This window comes from Aquarana catesbeiana, linkage group LG01 (assembly GCF_042186555.1).
Source record: "Aquarana catesbeiana isolate 2022-GZ linkage group LG01, ASM4218655v1, whole genome shotgun sequence".
Lineage (NCBI taxonomy): Eukaryota > Metazoa > Chordata > Amphibia > Anura > Ranidae > Aquarana > Aquarana catesbeiana.
The window spans coordinates 639291891-639311030 of record NC_133324.1 but is presented as its reverse complement, the minus strand read 5'-3'; the positions used below and the strand labels follow the sequence as shown (position 1 = coordinate 639311030).

The following is a 19140-nucleotide window of genomic DNA, read 5'->3' as shown; positions in this document are numbered from 1 at the left end:
ACTAAAAAACTGTCAAAAATGTTAAAAATGACAAGAGACAGTTTTTGACAATTCCTTTATTTAAATGCTTCTTCTTTCTTCTATCTTCCTTCATCTTCTTCTTCTGGTTCTTCTGGCTCTTCTGGTTCTTCCTCCGGCGTTCTCGTCCAGCATCTCCTCCGCGGCGTCTTCTATCTTCTTCTCCTCAGGCCGCTCTGCACCCATGGCATGGGGGGAGGCTCCCGCTCTTCTCTTCTTCTCTTCTTCTCTTCTTCATTTTCTTCTCCGGGCCGCTCCGCACCCATACTGGCATGGAGGGAGGCTCCCGCTGTGTGACGGCGTCTCCTCGTCTGACGGTTCTTAAATAATGGGGGGCGGGGCCACCTGGTGACCCCGCCCCCCTCTGACGCACGGTGACTTTACGGGACTTCCCTGTGACGTCACGGGGAATGCCACAGGGAAGTCCCGTCATGTCCCGTGCATCAGAGGGGGTGGGGTCACCGGGTGGCCCCGCCCCCCGTTATTTAAGAACCGTCAAACGAGGAGACGCCATCACACAGCGGGAGCCTCCCTCCATGCCAGCATGGATGCGGAGCGGCCTGGAGAAGAAAATGAAGAAGAGAAGAAGAGAAGAATGAAGAAGAGAAGAAGAAGATGAAGAGCGGGAGCCTCCCCCCATGCCATGGGTGCGGAGCGGCCCGAGGAGAAGATAGAAGACGCCGCGGAGGAGATGCTGGACGAGAACGCCGGAGGAAGAACCAGAAGAACCAGAAGAAGAAGAGGATGAAGAAAGATAGAAGAAAGAAGAAGAATTTAAATAAAGGAATTGTCAAAAACTGTCTCTTGTCATTTTTAACATTTTTGACAGTTTTTTAGTGAAATGGTAGGGGTAAGTACCCCCTTACCATTTCACACGGGGGGGGCGGGATCTGGGGGTCCCCTTGTTAAAGGGGGCTTCCAGATTCCGATAAGCCCCCCGCCCGCAGACCTCCACAACCACTGGCCAGGATTGTGGGGATGAGGCCCTTGTCCTCATCAACATGGGGACAAGGTGTTTTGGGGGGCTACCCCAAAGCACCCTCCCAATGTTGAGGGCATGTGGCCTGGTACGGTTCAGGAGGGGGGGCCACACTCTCGTCCCCCCCTCTTTTCCTTGCATGCTCGGATAAGGGTCTGGTATGGATTTTTGGGGGGACTCCACGCGTTTTTTTTTTTGGCATGGGGTTCCCCTTAAAATCCATACCAGACCTGAAGGGTCTGGTATGGAATTTAGGGGGAACCCCACGTCATTTTTTTTTTAAATTTTGGCCGGGGTTCCCCTTAATATCCATACCAGACCTGAAGGGCCTGGTATGAAATTTAGGGGGACTCCCACGTCATTTTTTTTTTAAATTTTGGTTCGGGGTTCCCCTGTGGGGAATTCCCATGCCGTTTTTATCAATGAACTTCTATGTGTATTGTCGGCAATGCAATAGCCGCGAGTAGTTTTAAATGGGTTTTTTCCTTCGAAATGTCATTTTGCTGTCAGACTGTTCTAAACACGGGAAACATGCGCCCCTTTACAGGCATACTATAGACACCCCCCAGCTACGAAATTTAAAGGGATATTACACTTTTATTGTTTGACTTTAAGCATTATTAAAATCACTGCTCCTGAAAAAACGCCCGTTTTTAAAACTTTTTTTTGCATTGATCCATGTCCCCTGGGGCAGGACCCGGGTCCCCAAACACTTTTTATGACAATTACTTGCATATAAGCCTTTAAAATTAGCACTTTTGATTTCTCCCATAGACTTTTAAAGGGTGTTCCGCGGCATTCGAATTTGCCGTGAACACCCCAAATTGTTCGCTGTTCGTCGAACTTGCGAACAGCCAATGTTCGAGTCGAACATGAGTTTGACACAAACTCGAAGCTCATCCCTACCTGCCAAGGTCCACAACCTGGGAAAGCTATACAACAAAGAGAAAAAGCGGCACATCCAGAAATGAAGAAAAACGTGTTGGTTTATTGTGGAATCAAAGGTTAAAAAACATGACACACAAGGGATCCACACTGTTCAGCAGACGTGTTTCACACAAAGTTCTTAATCATTGCTTTTTACGCACTTTGTGTGAAACGCGTCTGCTGAAAAGTGTGGATCCCTTGTGTGTGATGTTTTTTAATCTTTGATTCTACAATAAACCAACAAAATTTTCTCTTTGTTGCATCCCTGCTCCTTTGCCTAAATTGGATAGGGATTTCCTGTGAAATCAGTGGTTACTAAGGATACCATGGGTGTAAGAACTAGCAGGTTGGTGGAGCTGGGCGCCCCAGAGAAAGCACAAATCTGTCATGTTTAGAAGTAGTAGAAATAGTACTTCTGTATGATTTTCAGCTCCAGTGGAACAGGAGGCTGAAAGGGGTTAATTTCAGGAATACCCGAACAGCCAACGTTCAGTCCAAACCTAGATTTGAACCGAGCCATCTGCTTTACCCTAATCCTGTCCATGCAATACTCCGTTCTGGTCATCTGACAACCTTGGCTACCATAGGTTTCTCTTTCACTTCTCTTGCTCCTTCGCCACTACTGCTTGGTCAGGGCCTATAGCACTCTGTATTAAGACCTGGGGTCAGCCAATTACCCCAAGGCCTACCTGCCTTAAGAGAATGGGGGACTGCTGTAGGTGAAGCTACACTCACCAGCCATAGTTCAAGCATTACACCTACAGTTTGTGATTTTGTGTTACAGTTTTATACAAGAAAACAATAAAAAATAAAAAGAAATCCTTTCATCTTCCTTGCACAGCGGAAAGTACATGTCCCACCTCTTACTTATTTAATCACTGTCCCTTTCCCTTGGTTTAACTAAAGTTTTTAAAAAAAAGTTTAAAATTGGGATTTTTTTTATTCCAAATGCAATACTAATGGATAAAAAAAGCTTATAGCTAATGGTTAGGAAGCGCTTTAGCCCAGGGATTTAAATCAGACCCTCATCCGGTCAAACAGCCAGGGTGGCCAGGAAAGGGAGGGCAGTGAGCATGAACCCCCTACACTTACCCTTCTGATATATGCCAGGCCACATGCTTTTATTGGGAGGGTACCTTGCAAGGGCAGATGACAAAGCATCCCCACCCTTGCAAGGCACCTTCTTACCATGTTGAGAGGAAAGGGGCCTCATCTCCACATCCACTCCCCCAGAATGTATGGGGGGATTATGAGGGTTTTACCGAATCTAAAAGTTCCCTTTATAATAAGCCACCCCCCTGCCCCCATATATACAGCCCTGCAAGGGGAATGAGTGTAGAGTCCATTACTACCCCTTCTTACTCATTTCAAAAAAGGGAAAAATAGACAAGCAAACACACTGTGACAAAGTCTATTAAATGGAAAAAAATAAACAATGTCCACAGATCCAACATCCGTCACTCTGTCCAGCAATGTATATTCTTGTCAATCATGACTACCTACCACCATGACCACCCACTGCCCAATGTTGTTGACCAACCGCTCAATGATGCCGACCCATCATGCTCCAATTGCAAAGTGACAGATCCCCAGCTGGTTGTTGTATCTAAATAAAATAAAATAAAATCACAGTGTGGTTGACTTTATTTGATTTTTTACATTTTCTTTAAGAATGAGTAACAAGGGGTACTAATGCACTCTATACTCAATCCTCTGGGGGAGTAGATATCTGGGGACCCCCTTATTCTAAAGGAGTTTCCAAATTTTGATACATCCCCCAAATTTTGCTGTCCTTCTTTGCAGGTGCCCTCACAAAAAAGAAGGCATGTGACCTGGTATGGTTCAAGAGGGGGAGCACACACTCAGTGCCGCCCCCCCCCCCCCCCTATTTTCTGAACAACCAGCTTGCCTGGATAAGGGTCTTTTGTGAACTTTAAGGGAGACCATAAGGACATTTCTGTCTAAGTCATTTATCATTTTTTTTCACTGTCTATTATATAGACTATAATATATTTAAAAATGTTTTAATCATTTCAGCCAATCTAAATATTTTTTTAAACTTGCAGTGAAAAGACAGCTGGAGTTTTATGGATCATGTGAATACATTTTGGATGTTTAGGTTCTTATCCCAGATAAGAATATAATAAGTTGTGTGATTCCTAGTGTCAATATCCCTTTCTTTACAATGATATTCGGAATTCTATGAAGCTCACCGTTTATTGTTTGTATATCACCTGATGATTTATTACATATACATTTATTCAGGCTTATTTTATCAGTATGGCGCAAGGGACAATTTTACCACTAGCAAGGTCACAAAACTGACCCTAGAATTTAAAACCCAGGTCTCTGGCAAGTCACATGCTGACATTGTTATTCTATGCCATCAGCAACTAAGCTCTGTTTTTGTCTTTAAATCAATGGTATGGTGCAGATTCTTAGCCCAGGAATAGAAAGTGTCATAGGACTACAAAACATAGGGGGACATGTAGCTTAACAAGGTAACCAATGCATGACTGATAAAACTGCTTGAGATAATACTGGGCAGCCAACATGAAGTTACAAGTCACCATATTTTTAACTTTGCTTTGTGCACTGGTCCAAATCATTTGGTGGAATGAGGATTATGGTGTGGGGTTGTTTTTTAGGGGTTGGGCTTGGCCCCTTAGTTCCAGTGAAGGGAACTCTTAAGGTGTTAGCATACCAAGACATTTTGGACAATTTCATGCTCCCAACTTTGTGGGAACAGTTTGGGGATGGCCCCTTCCTGTTCCAACATGACTGTGTACCAGTGCACAAAGCAAGGTCCATAAAGACATGGATGAGCGAGTTTGGGGTGGAGGAACTTGACTGGCCTGCACAGAGTCCTGACCTTAACCCCATAGAACACCTCTGGGATGAATTAGAGTGGAGACGGCAAGCCAGGCCTTCTCTCCAACATCAGTGCCTGACCTCACAAATGCGTTTCTGGAAGAATGTGCAAACATTCCCATAGACACACTCCTAAACCTTGTGGACAGCCTTAGAAGAAGAGTTGAAGCTGGTATAGCTGCAAAGGGTGGGCCAACTCAATATTGAACCCTACGGACTAAGACTGGAATGCCATTAAAGTTCATGTGCGTGTAAGGGCGAGCATCCCAATACTTTTGGTAATATAGTGTATTTCAGTATGGTTTCCAGAGACAACAACCATTCGTTTACACTTTCTGATCACAGCTCAGACACTGCATGTTCATAACAGGGGACTTTAAGCAAATATAGCAGAGGCAGTGACATTAATAATGTCTTATGCTGATTCAAAGCCTGGCTGCAATGTAGATGCTCTGAGCTCTGCTTCCCTTCTAAACAGAGCTAAATGAAGCATAGCAACTAGTATTTACAGGAACTCAATAAAAGGCAACACAACAAAATCATTTTTTTTTTGCTCTGCTAGTCATTTTTCTATAGAAATTTGATAGACAAATCACATACATGAATTTCACTAATAATTACAATGTGACAAGACCAAAGAGCCTTCTAGCAAACTCTTCTACTGAAAATATTGTTTACTTTATTTATTGAGCATGGGTTTTTTTTTCAGTATTTACAACAGTATCAATATAATGTATCCACTTGGCCCTGCCCTAGGCAAGCCCCGGTTTACGTTTTAGGCAATCATGAATAAACTGGACTATAGTACATTTTTATATGTGCACATGTCTGAATAAGTCAAAAAACAAACGTTATAAAAGGGCTTACAGTGAAAATGTTTTCTTTTTTGCAGCCAAATCAGACATTATTTCCTTCTTAATAATAAAATCTATTGTCTAAGATATTTTCTTTAGAGGTGTTCAGGTGATTTAATGATTCAATCCACACTGATTGTCCATCTGCATTTTTATTCATGATTAGTTTCTAGGCAAGTGAGTTCCAAACAGGGAAAACAATTATGCAAATAAGCTCTGCCAATAAACAGCATGCATTCGCAGAGTTGCCTCTTGCTCCTTGTCTAGAAAATGTTTCAATCATACTAACTGCCACTTCAGCATCATTTTCAACCTTGTAATCAACTGCCCTACTGCCCAGTGATGTTGCATCTCATTTTTTAACCTTTTACAAGGAAGGTCTGCAAATCCTATCTGTGATTACACTGTCTACACTGAGTAGATTTGTGAGCAAATCATTTAACTATTGTGCTAGCAACATTTCTTGCTTTTCCTCCTCAAATGTTATTAGAATTTTTTGTGTGATCTGTATTCCTTGATCAGTTACATTACTTACTGACCAGTGCATTGCAAACTATTATGTGAATTTCCATTTGGCTTTTTATTAAAGGTTATATCTAATACTGCAAAAAAAAATAAAAAACGTTACATTACAATACATAAAGCAAGTGCTTAATTTCTTTTCAGGCTGCCTTTTCTACTACATTATTTAAAGTGAATATGGAGGCAAAAACATCCATACAGCAAATAATGATCTATGTGGAATTCAGGTCTATGAGAAAAAAAAACAATTATTAATAAATGGTTAAAACCTTCCTATATTCCATACTATTGGAGATAAGCCAATACGTAGCACAGGGTCTATCATTCTGAAATACTCATAAACAGTGGAGTGACAGCACAACAAGCAGAGAGAAAAACAGTGGAAACTCCTGTTCCATAAGATTTTTTCTTCACCTAGATCTGAGATGGCATTACACCTAAAGAAGAATGGGTACATGCCTAATTGCTTTATAATGATTGGAACCTTGTAAAACAACCCATTCAGTTTAAAATAGAAATGCAAAGCAATACAATTAGATAAAAAAAAAAAAAACATTATAAATGCCTTTTCCCCCTTTTCTAGTGAGCACCATGATCACATTCCCTCTGTTCTCAGCTGCATAAGAGCTAGGGAGGAGAAAAAGCAGCACACTGAGCTTCCCGGTGAATTGTTATGCAGAGAGGGTGTGCCAGGACAAGTCTGATCATTGGAGGAGAGCAGGCTGAGTTCTCAGCACAGCTAGAGAACTGACCACGGTGTGTTCTCCTGCTTAAAGCGGGGTTCCACTCAAATTTTTAACTTAACCTTACCCCTTCAGTTAATTGCATAGATGTTCAAATGTCGCACAAAATTTTTTTTTTATCGCTGTAATTACCTTTATATTGTACTTTATTGTGGCACTTCCTGTCTCTCCTCCCATGGGAGTAGGCATGTTTATTGCCTTTCCCCGGCACCGCACTGTCTCCTGGGAGCTTAGTGTCAGGCTTCCCAAGATTCAGTGCGGGAACAATGATCATGCTTGTGAACAAGCTGTGAATGAACAGCATTTACCGCATCCAGGAAATCAATGCTTGTGGGCTTCACATGCCCACAAGCAAGATGGAAACAGCCAGCATCACATTTTTAAAGTTATTCTTCAGTACAAAAACAGACAGAGGTGGAAATATTACACCCAAACTGTGAGTATTATTTTGGGATTAGCAAAGTGTCTCAATGACCTAAAAAAAAAAAAAAAGATTGGTCGCTGGACTCCCACTTTAATGTGGTCATTTTATAACAGGAAAACAGAGGAACTAGCAGGAAAACCAGGGATTTCACACATAGGAAGCAATGCAAAGAGAACAGCATACTTTTTCATGCAAGTACATGGTACAGAAGGCACTTATCAGGAATATAAATTGTTTACATCCTCATTAATTTTTCCACATGTATCTGACTGTTAGTGGTGTAGCAAAGCTGGAAACTAAAGGTATTGGTGGTACGTGATATACTTTTGCTTGTGTTGCCCATAACAACCTATCAGTTTCATCTCATCTGTTCAATTTCACTTGTCCAACTGGGTCAGGAAAAATGTACAAATTTATATGACGCAGTAAAAATGATACTCCTCAAAATAATTAGACTGTATTGTGTTTGCAGGTAGACAAGATCCACCAAAAATAATAAGACATGGTTCTTTCTAGGTTTAGGCTCCATGCACACTGGACGTTAAAATAATGTTTTAAAAATGTCAGTAGCTTTGCAGTGAGTCTTTCAACGTTTTTTAACGTTTTTCCGTGTTAGCTTTTTTAGCGTTTTTTTCAATGGATCAAAAACGTTAAAAACCACTGGTGAGCCACGTTTGTGAGCATTTATCGAAGTTTATGAGCGTTTGGCATTTTTTGTAGTCAGAAAAACAACTCCTAAACGCGGATTTATGGCATTCAGAAAACAGCCCATAAATTCCACTGCTGATAAACATCCAAAAACACACATGGACACGTAGGATAACATAGAGGGGAGTTTATGGGCTCGGAAAAAAAACGCCCAAACTCCAAAAAACAGCCGTTTATAAGCATCAGTGTGCATGGAGCCTAATATTTTATTGAACGTTATTAAGGCAAAAATTGTATGCAAAGTGTACCAACGTATAGGGATCAGTTAAAGATCGATAGTTATATAGAACTGACTAAAGCGCACTATGTGCACTAAAGTGGTAAAGCACGCTATTTGCATATGAGTCCTTACCCTGCCATAAAAATGTTAGTTATTTTTAGTCAAAGCATGTGAAAAATGCATTTGGATTGGTTTCTTCTTGTGATCTTCTTGTGACCTTATTAAATAGCTCTTACACGAATGGCATTATCTACAAACTTGTGCCAATGGTATTTTCTTGCAGCTTACCATTTATTAGATGTGATGGCTGCATTAGCTTTTTTTGGCTTTCTTTCCTTTATTTTCACCTGTTGATCCAGCCAGTAATCGGTTGTTTTTCAACAAAAAAATCTCTCCTGCTAACGTATCAGTTATGCCCCGTACACACGGTCGGACTTTGTTCGGACATTCCGACAACAAAATCCTTGGATTTTTTCCGACGGATGTTGGCTCAAACTTGTCTTGCATACACATGGTCACACAAAGTTGTCGGAAAATCCGATCGTTCTGAACGCGGTGACGTAAAACACGTACATCGGGACTATAAATGGGGCAGTGGCCAATAGCTTTCATCTCTTTATTTATTCTGAGCATGCGTGGCACTTTGTCCGTCGGATTTGTGTACACACGATCGGAGTTTCCGACAACGGATTTTGTTGTCGGAAAATTTTATATCCTGCTCTCAAACTTTGTGTGTCGGAAAATCCGATGGAAAATGTGTGATGGAGCCTACACACGGTCGGAATTTCCGACAACAAGGTCCTATCACACATTTTCCGTCGAAAAATCCGACCGTGTGTATGGGGCATTAGTGTGTTGAAACAAACCATTTACCACTGGCAGGGGTGCTTACAGTGATCAGCTTTTATTTCTTCATGTTTATTTCTTCAACCTTTATCCCAAAAGGAAAAAAATTGTTGCTGTAACTACCTGTGAAACTGCAGTGTTTCATGGAGTTTGACTTCAATTTGTTAATGTATCTAAATCTGCTAGTACAGCGCCTCCCCCCCGAACTGACCATGCTGCTCTCCTAAAATGCCCCTGTGTGCCTTCATTAAGAGTGAAGGCATTCTAATATAGGAGGTGTGTTACTGGCCAGATCACCAGGTTTAAACAGAGAGAATAAATCCTAAAAAAGAAAACTGACGCGGCCACCACATCTAATGATTGGTAAGCTGCAATATATTACATTTTTTTGGGACTTAAAACCGCTTTAAGCATGGCTGATTTGACAGCACTAATGCTTGCACTATTCTAAAGCCCCGTACACATAAGCCGAATGTTGGGAGACATCGGCCAATTCAATAAAAATCAGCTGACATTTGACCCGTGTGTATGTCGGTCTGTCTAACAGAAGCTGGACGTTTGGCTGGCTTCTGTTGGATGTGCATGCTGGAAAACCAGCGTCCGGCTGACTCCTGGTCAGCGCTTTCAGCCAATGGCAGCGGGGGAGATTGATGTACTAACTTTGAATAGTTAGTACAGCGGCTCTGGCCGGAGCTGTCAGTTTTTTGTTCCTTCGAACCAGCGGGTTGAAGGAAAACAAACTTGTAGTGTGTACCAGGCATAAGGCAATTTCCAAACAATTTCGACAGCCTTCAACCTTCTTTTGATCTATAATATAATCAAACAGTTCAGGGACTCTTGTTACCTGATGACAGTATACTGCATTTTTCTAGCAATGTTAACCACTTTTTACCCCCCCTTTTCCATTACAGAACTTGGCTGCCTGCTGCATAGAATAACTGCCTGGTTGTGACTTTTGTATATTTTTGACCAGCAAAAGAAGGGTATTAATAACAAAAGGCTTTATGGTAGGGCTGATCACATCACACCGCTGACTCACCACAGACGCAACCAGTCTTTATGGGACTGAAGATTTATAAACAGTGGTTCATTGTTTTCCTGCACTTATGTAAAGTTAAGTGCTACTGTATGCAGCACATAAACTTTCATTTTTGTAAGGCACATATGTGCACTCATATTTACATATCAGGTAAAAATTCTACTTATATAATGGGGGTTATTTACGAAAGGCAAATCCACTTTGCGCTACAAGTGCAAACTACAAGTGCAAAGTGCACTTGAAATTGCACTGAAAGTGCACTTGGAAGTGCAGTCGCTGTAAATCTGAGGGGTAGATCTGAAATGAGGGGAAGCTCTGCTGATTTTATTATCCAATCATCTGCAAGCTAAAATGCTGTTTTTTATTTTCCTTGCATGCCCCCCTTGGATCTACAGCGACTGCACTTCCAAGTGCACTTTCAGTGCAATTTCAAGTGCACTTTGCACTTGTAGTTTGCACTTGTAGTGCAAAGTGGATTTGCCTTTAGTAAATAACCCCCAATGTGTATCTAATATAATATAATGCAGGGCTCAATATTTCAAGTCCTGAGCTACAAGCCAGGTCTCAAGGGTTACTCGCCACCAGTTGTCCCACCCAACCTCTACCCTGCCCCGCCCTTAATCCCACCCCTAAACACGCCCTCATAAATTATCTCATGATATTACACTTAAATGTTTTATGCAGAATTAAGTTACAAAAAGAAATATTAACAACAACTTTATCAGTGCCCATCAATGCAGCCTCTCAGTGCCCATCAATGCAGCCTCACCTGTGCTCATCAATGCAGGCTCAGCTGTGTCCACTATTGCAGCCTTACCTGTTCCCACCATTGCAGCCTCACCTGTGCCCATCAATACAGCCTCACCTGTGCCCACCATTGCAGCCTCACCTGTGCCCACCATGGCAGCCTCACCTGTGCCCACCATTGCAGACTCAGTGTGCCCACCATTGCAGCCACACTGTGCCCACCGTTGCAGTCTCACTGTGCCCACCATTGCAGCCACACTGTACCCACCATTGATGCCACACTGTGCCCACCATTGCAGCCACATTGTGCCCACCATTGCAGCCTCACTGTGCCCACCATTGCAGCCTCACTGGGCTCACCATTGCAGCCACACTGTGCCCATCATTGCAGACTCAGTGTGCCCACCATTGCAGCCACACTGTGCCCACCATTGCAGCCACACTGTGCCCATCATTGCACCCTCACTGTGCCCACTATTGCAGCCTCACTGTGCCCACCATTGCAGCAACACTGTGCCCACCATTGCAGCTTCACTGTGTCCACCATTGCAGCCTCCCTGTGTCCACCATTGCAGCCTCACTTTGCCCACCATTGCAGCAACACTGTGCCCACCATTGCAGCCTCACTGTGCCCACCATTGCAGCCTCACTGTGTCCACCATTGCAGCCTCACTGTGTCCACCATTGCAGCCTCACTGTGCCCACCATTGCAGCAACACTGTGCCCACCATTGCAGCCTCACTGTGCCCACCATTGCAGCCTCACTGAGTCCACCATTGCAGCCTCACTGTGCCCACCATTGCAGCAACACTGTGCCCACCATTGCAGCCTCACTGTGCCCACCATTGCAGCCTCACTGTGCCCACCATTGCAGCAACACTGTGCCCACCATTGCAGCCTCACCGTGTCCACCATTGCAGCCTCACTGTGTCCACCATTGCAGCCACACTGTGCCCATCATTGCAGCCTCACTGTGCCCACCATTGCAGCCACACTGTGCCCACCATTGCAGCCACATTGTGCCCACCATTGCAGCCACACTGTGCCCACCATTGCAGCCACACTGTGCCCATTATTGCACCCTCACTGTGCCCACCATTGCAGCCTCACTGTGCCCACCATTGCAGCCACACTGTGCCCCTATTGCAGCCACACTGTTCCAAACATTGCACCCTAACTATGCCCACCATTGCAGCCTCACTGTTCCCACCATTGCAGCCACACAGTGCCCACCATTGCAGCCTCACTGTGCCCACCATTGCAGCCACACTGTGCCCACTATTGCCCACCATTGCAGCCTTACTGTGCCCACTATTGCAGCCACACTGTGGCCACTATTGCAGCCTCACTGTGCCCATTGCAGCCACACTGTGCCCACTGCCCACTATTGCAGCCTCACTGTGCCCATTGCAGCCACACTGTGCCCACTGCCCACTATTGCAGCCACACTGTGCCCACTATTGCAGCCTCACTGTGCCCATTGCAGCCACACAGTGCCCATCATTGTAGCCTCGCCTGGGCAGAGGAAGAGAGAGAGTGGCTGGATCATGATTGGAGGAAGAGGAGAGTCAGGGGATCACAAAGCACGGATTGCCCGGTGTTACAGCTTACATTACAATTGCCTCCGCTCGCCGTCATACACAGCCCAGCCTCCTCCTAACCCCTCGCCTGTAATAGACAGAATGCATCCCAGCATTGGACCCTCATACTGTCTATTACAGGTTCAGGGTTAGGAGGAGGCAGGGCTGTGTGCGACGGCGAGCAGAGCGGAGTCAATTACAATGTAAGCTGTAACAGCGTGCTATCAGCGCTCTGTGAATGGCTACCGATTAACCCCGCCAGCCGGCAGTGCTCACCCCCCCCCACTCCCAGGCAGCCCAGCTCCTTGCCAGCCCTCATTTTTCATTCACAAAATGCCAGTAGGTGAGTGGAAAATTTGAGGGCTGATATAATGAGAATATAATATCTGACCTTGATATAAAGTTTTCAAATAGTAATTGCATTGACCCAGTGCCACCAGTAACACAGATACATTAATGTCATGTTCTTGTACAGCTACATAGCTAAATTGATTATTCTTGATTAGAACACAACTTCCCTTTCATCTTGCAAGCCAATACAAACTTGAAACATTATGTTCAAACCAACATGGTATTACATGACGTTCTTGGAAAATCCAGGAAGAACACTTGTAACAGAACAGCTGAAGATTTGCTACAACCTAAAAATAGACCATTTCAGCTCTGATATACCCTGCTGTTCAGATTATGTAGAAATGTCAACATTCTGGCCAATATTGCTTTTTAGAGAGAAAAATAAAATGTCTATAAAAATGTAATTTATGCAGAATTAACTAGATTTTAAGCTAGCTGCACAGGACATTTTTTAAGGTCTGCAAGTGCCTGGGCAATTCTGTACAGTGCAATTCTAACAAAGTGATCTTAATATATGGAAACTCTGCACAAACTATCAATCTTAAATGGCATGAAATATCACCATGAAAAGGTCTTTAGCTAAATGGCAATGGAGGCTATGGAGGGGACATATTAAATTATGAATGGTATAAAAAGAGTAACACCACAAATATAGTCTATAGTGCTATGAATACAGATCACAGTTCTACATGTTACCATAATATAGTCAAGTGCCCTCTAATGGATACTTTCCCAAATTTCTAGAGAAGTATAAATGATTTTCCAAATAACCTCTGCGAATAGCATTTATTTAAATAACATCCCTGGATTCTCTGGAATAAAAAGGTATATTTGCTTTGAAGAAATGTGGGAAATTAAATAATAGTAACCTTTTGAGCTCATAGAGGCTTGCTGTGTGTATCATTGGTCATGTCACCTTTGGAAAGATGTCAGATTTAATTGATTCATATGACAGTTGTATTCGTTTTCTTTTCATTTTCTTTTTTCATCAAACATCAAATAGTCATAGCTAAGCTATATCCAAAATATGCCTTTTACCTATCCTTCCATCACTCATCTGAAACTAATAAATGAAAGGGGACAGATCTTCAGGGGCAGTACAGGTGACAGCTCATCTTTGAGCAAATATTCCTAAACATCACAGCTAATGCATATTAAAGACATGATAAAGGTGACATATCTTCTAAATTAAACATAGAATATTACAGACATGCATCTGAGTGCAGTAATGTGGAAGAATCTAACTAGAAGAAGTTATAGATGTACAGTAAGTGTATTGCAGAGCTTGAAGTTGACCTATAACTCTCATTTGATGGGAAATAGAGATGAAAAAAATATAGCAATATTATGAAAAATAGATGACTCTTCTGTCAAATTTAGTAGCAATGGTTTCTGATTCCAAGCACTTTGAAGGATCTTCACAACTGAGTTATTATAATAATAGTCATTATCTCCCAATAGGGCTTTTTTTGTTGTTTTCTCTTCTAAGTAGCCCTAACTGATTTTTTTTTTCTGTAAGGGAACACCCAGCTGAAGATAATCTCTTTCTATTGACCACTTAGGTGAAGGATGTATTTCCAACCAAAAATCACCAAAGTAGTATATTTTTCCTTACATTCTCACAGTTACCTTAAAGCGGAGTTCCACCCAAAAGTGGAACTTTCACTTATTTGCTTCCTCCCCCTCCAGTGCCACATTTGGCACCTTTCAGATAGGAGGGGGAAGGGGGACCGTTTTTGACAGGCCCCCCTTCCCCACTTCTGGAGACGGCGCCTCAGTGCCATCCCTCGGAAGTTTGGTCCCCCTCCTCCTTCCTCCATCGCCAAGCCAATTAGAAAGCTCAGCACGCTTTGCGCATGCGCAGTAGGGAACCGTATGTGAATTTGGAAGGCTTCACTGATGGTTTTCCTCAGTGGAGATGGCGGCAGCAGCACCCGACAGCTGATCCAAAGATCGGCTGGGGTGCCAACATCGCGGGCTCCCTGGACAGGTAAGTGTCCTTATATTAAAAGTCAGCAGCTACAGTATTTGTAGCTGCTGACTTTAAATGTTTCCCCCCCAGGCTGGATCACCTATTTAAGATGTTTGCAGCTACAGAGAAATAGCCCCATTTTCTGGCAAAGGGCTGCTTTCTAACAGCTGTTAGAATGCTGGTACAAGCAATATTTCTTCAGAAGAACTCCAGCTTTGGAACTCCTTAAGAGCAATGCATTTTTGCATTTTAAACAGATTGAAAGAAAGGTGAGCTTGTGTCACCCCTCCAGGGGCCCTGCATTTAGCCATTGGTTCCTACTGCTGTCAATCAAATGCTGTGAGATGGGAGCGAGGGGCAGGGCCAAATTCCACTGTCTGTGTCAATGGACGCAGCAGTGGGGCTCAGGGGCAAGCACACATGGGTGCCCTCATGGAAAGCAGTTTTTAGTGGGGGCACCCGCTGAAGAGGATGGGCCTGGAGCACCGGGGGGCCCCAGAAGAAGAGGATTGGGGCTGCTCTGTGCAAAAGCATTGCACAGAGCAGGTAAGTATAGACATGTTTGTTATTTTAATTTTTTTTAAAAACTAAGGTTTGATATCATTTTAACATCTTTTTTAATTTAAATTTTAAAAAGAATATTCCTTTACAATCATTCCTTTACAATCACTTTAACTTGAATTCACAGGTGCAGTGCTACTGTCAAAATTGTCTGCTTTACTATAATTTAAAAAAATAAAATAAGAATATAGCTCACTGCAATAAAATGCGTGAAAATAGTCTTTCCTTTCCTTAAGCTCACCAAACACACATTTGTTTATATATTCTCATTCATATCTGCCAACAACTTTGTAATGCAAGGCCATGCCTGATTGGATACATATTGATTAAATAGAATATGACATACTACATAGTTTTGGTAAAACTAAAGCTGATTTTACAAAGATTGAACAGTCAGATTGTAACGTGTATGGTGACCGTTACAGTAACAGTTGATTATGTAACTTAAGTATCTGTGTTAAATTAAATATTACTTTTAAAGCAACATTTTTTCACTACTTTTCCCAATGTGTTCTAACATATTTTAACACTAGCTATTCCTCTTGATTTTAATGTGTTTGCACACAATTATTTTTATTTTTGTGCTTACAATTTATCTGTTTGAACTTAATTAGTACCAAATCATGGTTCATCACTATGATTAGGCTCCAGGCTGATCTTGCTTAGTAGCTTGTTCAATTAGATTAATGCGGTAGCAAAGCAGCAAATGCTCATACAAAGTTGAAATTTTCACACCCAACAACATAAAGTATTGTTATCATAAAATATACGATAAAAATATCAAGTTTATGCTTCTTTTACACACGTAAAAAAAAAAAAAAAGAGCTAAAATGATAAGAATGATAGATGGCATTCATGGCTTTGTTCCATTTTTGAGGACATTTGGTTTTTATGATATTGTTTACAAGCCTGGGAATCGTAAAAGCCAGAAGATTAAATATAAGTCTCCCTGGTGTTGATTCTTCAGTAATAACACAAATCTGTCCATTCCACAATGTGAAACATCAGGTGTAAGTAACAGGGGAATTCTGTGAAGAGCCTACTTGTCAAGAAGAACCAAAACCTTAGGGATTATAAAGGAATCCTTTGCCTTTACCACCATAATAGTTCACATTATACACCAATCATAGCTGCCATCAAAATTTCAATGGAGGAATGAAACAGGATCAGAGTCTGCATAGTAAGAGCACCTAAGTACCAATATTTTTTTACTTGCAATCCTATTTACATTGCATATTATTCTAATGAATATTATATTCAATTTATGTATCATTTTAGCACATAATGCTTTCAATCTATTGTCATGTTTTAAGCTGATTCTTTTAAATTTTGTGGAGCACACTAAGCACAATCCTCTCAGGGTTTGACTATAGCATACAACAGGACAATAATAATTTGTGATAAAAAAATGAATAGGAAGAGTAAAGCCTAGTACACACAAGATGAATGTTGGGAGGCATTGACTGGTTCAATAGAAACTGTCCGACATTTGGCCCGTGTGTACGGCAGCTGGTCCGACAGAAGTCAGCCATTCAGATGACTTCTGTAGAAGGGTCATGACCGAAAAGGGTCTGCCAACTGGCTCCCAATCAGCTAGGAGCACTTACCGGAGTGTTCTGGCAGGGGGGTGGGGTAGATTGCTGTACTAACATTGGATTGTTAGTACAGCGGCTCTGACCTATTCTGTCATTAGCAGTGTGTACGAGGCTTAGGTATGCTGTAGTTATATGCAGTTGTGTTGGAGACACTGATGATAAGACTTAATATAAAGTGATACTAAACACACACTATTTCATTTACATTGCCCCTTCTATTTCTGTATGTGGATGATGGCACTGTAATTATTTGAATTAAAAAAAAAAATTGAAGTACCTTTTTCCTAATAGATATACATCTGTCACATGACCCAGATCTTTCCCAGCCTGTATGCAGGGAAACATAAGCAGGAGGAGCCACTAATCCTCTGTTACTGGTCACATGTTCAAAATTGTAAAAAGTTAATATAAATAAACTGTTTTAAATTGTCATACAAATATATATTTGAAATCAAATCTTTGTTAGTTTTTGGCAATAACATGGTGTGGGTGGATTTCTGCCAGTCACAGGTTGTGTCACACCCCTCCAGCCTGTGTCTGTGTCTAGTCACATGGGCTGCTCAGATGTGTTAGGAAGGAAATGCTCAGCATTGAAACTCACTGAAAACTGAGCATGTGTAGAGTTGTCACCACAGCTGCAAAATCCCTAGCTGAACTGGGGACATGAGCAGAAGGTGGAGATAGAGAGCAGTAGGATCAACCAGGTTTTCTGCAGAATACAGAAAACGAATTTCATAGTGACTGAGTGAGTATGAACAGCATGTAATACAGCATTTATTGATAGTTTTTATGATGGGGGTTTAGTGACACTTTAAGTCTTAGTCCTAAAAAGTACTTAAAGTGGTAATAAACCCAAAAACAAACATGTATTATATTACAGTCTACCAATCCTTAGATGTAGTGGATGCATTCATTTTCTTTTTTAGGCTTTCTTTTTTTCTTTTCCTCTGGTGATTCAAACAGTAAGTCTGTTGTTTTTTTTCAACAGAACAAGATCTACTGCAAATGTATCAGTTAGGGAGTTATGAGAAACCATTGACCACTTGCAGGGATGCTTACAATGATCAGATTTTATTTATTCATGTAAAACCTTTATCCTAAAAGGAAAAAAAAATGTTGCTGCTGTAACAGCTTGTGTAACTAGAGTGTGAGTAGGAGTTTGGCTTAAACGGGTTGTAAACCCTTGTTTTTTTCTTTAAATAACAAACATATCATACTTACCTCCACTGTGCAGTTTGTTTTCCACAGTGTGGCCCTGATCGTTATCTTCTGGGGTCCCCAATGGTGCTCGTGGCTCCTCCCCACATTGGGAAACCCCCTAGGAGAAGCCCTCTCCCAGGGGGTTACCTTAAGGGCATGCTCCCGAGTCCAGCATTCGTGTCCATAGACACAGAATGCTGGACTCGCCCCTGCCCCCTGGTGACCGCGTCATTGGATTTGATTGACAGCAGTGGGAGCCAATGGCTGCGCTGCTATCAATCTATCCAATCAAGAGCTAAGACAACAGGCAGAGAGGTAGAGTGCGTCTCCGCCGTGGGAACGAACGGGCTCAGGTGAGTAAAATGGGGGGGGGGGCTGGTCAGTGTCAGAAGTTTTTTCACCTTTATGAATAGGATGCATTAAGGAGGAAAAACACGCAGGTTTACCCATTTAAATGTGTTCGTTTTCTAAATCTGGTAGTACATCTAACACTCCCCTCACCATAGACTGACAATGCTGCTGTCCAAAGTGTCCCCTGTGCTCCTCATCCAGAGTGGAGGCACTCCAATACAGTAGGTGTGTCACTGGCTAGATCACCAGGTGAAAACAGAGGGGAAAAAGGATAAAAAAAGAAAACCACTGCAGCAACCACATTTGTAAGCTGCAATATATTACATTTTTGGCTTGGGGTTTAGTTTTAGCACTTCTATAATTTGTTTTAACACAAAACAATGGTTTAAAAAATGCTATCTGTAACGACACCCCGAGTATGAAAGGGGTTAAAGTCGTTTAGGACATTCCATACCCAAACACAAAGGCAGCTACCGAACACTCCAATCAGCCGAACAAGGAACCCATACAAATAATCCACCCCAAAAATGAGACACGGCTCTGTCTTCAGGGTCAAGCAGGAATCAACTCATTTATTATAACACATGGTCACAACAGATAAAATAACTGAGACTCGTTCCCCCCACCCT

At 42.2% G+C, this 19140-nt stretch overlaps 1 protein-coding gene across 2 annotated transcripts in view; it reads right to left on the bottom strand.

Annotated features, from left to right (window-relative positions):
- Window positions 1-19140, bottom strand: part of GRID2 (glutamate ionotropic receptor delta type subunit 2) — a 1754345-nt gene that overhangs the window by 1611348 nt on the left and 123857 nt on the right. The gene's annotated exons all lie outside the window — the stretch shown is intronic.